We start from the raw sequence: 3,453 nt of genomic DNA on the forward strand, positions 1-3,453 counted from the left end.
GTAGCTATCAAATCAGATCAACTATTGGAACATCTTTTGAGCACTGAATCAAGATAAAATACTGAAAGCATCAATAAAAGACTAAGTCTAAGTTGACTTCAGTTTTTGACACTGAACAGTTTTTATATGGCATTCCAGGAAAGGTATGTCTTGGATTGTTTTATCATCACTCTCACTAGTTTGGCTATTGTATACCTAGTTGGCACTGTAATAGGCGATGTTTGCTATGCGCAAAAGATGCAAATCACACGAGACATTGTCAGGGTTGAGGAGTAAATTTTTATGTAATAGCCATCATAAACACCGATACAAATTTTCGTGCCTGATGCATTGCTTACAAAAACACATTATGCCACCAAATAGAGATGCAGTTCCAGCTCCACATCCAAATCTTTTTGTGAAAAATTTTCAATTGGTTTAAATGCAGTGGGAGTAGCACAACAGTACAAAACAAATGTTAACGAAAGAAATTAGCAAAAACTTTATTAAGATGTTCCATAACATACAACCAGTAAAAAAAAGAATTTTCATGGTCCAAAAATTAATGTTGAAATATTTAAAAGTGTGACGTTTAAGCATTCAAATGTAACACAGTACTAACTTTATCACATTATAATTTTGCCTGAATTAAATAACGATTCCTTATCTCAGTCCAATGTTCAAAATGTTGCATTTGCTAAAACCAAATTAAATGCTTGTTTCACCCATTTTTACAAAATTAGCAAAATAGTGCATTTTCGAAAGACTGGCCCAAATGTTTGAAACTTAACATACTGACTTGAATTGGCTCAGTGCTGTCCAACTAAACCTTCATAATAGGTTAAGGGATAGGGCCTTTGTAAGAATGTTTAAAAGATTAAAATACAACTGCCAAGCATATTAGTAGATAAAAAACGATCGATTTGAATGCTAACTAGAAAAGAGCCAAATCTTTGTGGTACTTACAAATCCACATCTGAAGAAATAGCTTAAATTTGACAACTTCATCAATTTTATCAAAGGCCTTTCAAATTTGAAAAACTAGGCAATGTATTTTAAATTTAGCATTAACAAACGTGAAGTAATTATTTTTGTTTTTATAAACTAAAAATACACTGTAGATCATCAGCCAATGAACAATAAAATGCACTAAGTAAGAGACCTGATAACTTCAACATTTTGAAGATTGCTTAATAAATAACATATTGAAGATGGTAAGGCAATATTTATAGAAATTTCACAAAGTCTATGTACATGTCTAAGTGCATGTATAATATTGCAAGTGTTGTTTAAGCCTCCCAATAAAAAAAATGACATATTAAACTGGAAATTGACTAATTTAAGAACATGCCAGCACAGTTTGAGTTTGACGTTTTTAAACAAATTATTAATTAAAAAGCATGTTAGGAAAATTCGTAGATTGATAAACTATTGAATAATATTTTTGTGTGACTTTCTTAGATTGACAAACTATTGAACAGTATTGTTTCCCAAAGATCAGGAAATAGAGTTGAAAAATAGAGGTACTAATAAGAGAAAAGCTACCAGTGAACATGCTTAAGAGCAATACATATATCTTTGTTGCAATCTTTTAACAACATAACCGTAGAACAGACTGTGGCTTGTCAGTGTGATACCAGAGCAGTTTAATGTTAGGCTTTTTGGCTTCCGTTCAAACATAATAGCACTTAGTTGCAGTTTTATTCTAAAACCATGTAGATCAGAAACTATTATGGCCAACACTGATGATTTTCTTGAGGTCCTCATCTACCCTGCTCCAGCGTGAAAACTGATAGATCAGAGATATACTTTTTTGGTGGCAGTCTACTGATAAAAGTCAGTTTTTGTAATTTGTGAGACTTCATTTCACAACATTTTGCATCGTTGCATCATACATCTTGTATGGTAAACCAATTGCCCTGGTATCCTGCACACAATTGCATGAGGCTACGATCTTATTGGCATTCTATTATTAGGTCTTGGCGAAATGAGCTTCGTGAAGTCAAACCTAGAAAAAAGTGGGTCTGACTTCGTGGGGTTAAATACAAACTAAATGCAGACCGTGGCGTGATACGAAATAGGGCCTGAGTGACCCAGAACCTTTTTACCCTAATTATATTACAAGTTTGTAATGGTCTTTAGTTATCTTAGTAAGGTTGAATAATACTTTTTAACGAGGTGAAGAATTAGTGAATTCATTGATTTGACAATGTTTCAAGCCTGAAGATGTCTTGTTTGACAAATTTATAACTACTTCTTTTATTTTTTTATAATGTGATGCATCGCTAGGCCTATGCAAAATAATACTTTGTTCAGCAATATATATATATACTAAAGCGTTAATTGAAACTGTGCAAGCATTTCCTTAGTCTCTAATAGTATTAGATATTTGAGAATCTAGGATCATATGTGCAATACATGATTTTAATGTGGTAATACACTACAGCTGATAAAAGTGTAGTAGCTGCTACAATTAAAATCTGTGTTAATGTACTTTTTACATGCTAGGCCTAAAACTCATCAAAGCGTGATCAGAAAATCTCAAACTGAATAGTACTTATTTATTTGTTTCCACCTTATGGTACCGCATATGACACAGAGTGTCATTATAGCAGTATATAAAAATTACTAAAAACGTTCTTCACATTACATCAAAGGTAAAATGAAGACTGACAGCTGGCTGTAACAAAAAAAGTTATAATAGGGCTAATCATGTCAATATTTAAACTATAATCTAAAAGGGAAGACATAAAAAAGCTTTTTCAGGCATCGTCAGCGTATATGTGAAATGTCTATATGACAATGACTATATGACATATCTATGTATGCGGCGACTAAATGAGCTTTTCCGCACTTCGGTATTGATATGGCCTATTGTAGCACCTGTTCTGCTCATGGGATTACCATGATGGATGACAAAATTATCTTCATCAACAGATGCTCTGCTACCTCAGCTGCGCATATATAGCCTAATGCGCATAATATTACAAGATTTTTACGTGACCTTAAGAGATGACAGTTATTTAAAGACATTAACTCAGATATTTCATCACACTTACTCAGGTAAAAAGCCCATCTAAATGCCTTACGGTTGATTCGGTCCAACATATCTATTCTGTTTATTGATGTAGTACTACACTAAATAACAAAAACATTTTTATTTAATATAGTACCTATTACAAATAATTGTATAACTATATATAGCAACAAAACATATGCAAATATGCAAAGGAACTCTAAATTTTTAACCGCGGTATAAGTTACGACAAAGTATTTAAAACGAATGAAACTGAAAAGTTACAATTGTAAAGCTCATGGTCCACACTGACAATATTTGTCATTAGAAACTCGGGGTGTTAACAAAAGCTTTTTGTGTACCAATAGTATTAAGTTCTCACTCTAACATTACAAGGCGTGAACGATTAGGAGCTAGCGGTCGAATCGTGTCTTTCTGCAATAGTGTGGTAGATTGGC

Source organism: Watersipora subatra, chromosome 3 (genome assembly GCF_963576615.1).
Source record: "Watersipora subatra chromosome 3, tzWatSuba1.1, whole genome shotgun sequence".
Lineage (NCBI taxonomy): Eukaryota > Metazoa > Bryozoa > Gymnolaemata > Cheilostomatida > Watersiporidae > Watersipora > Watersipora subatra.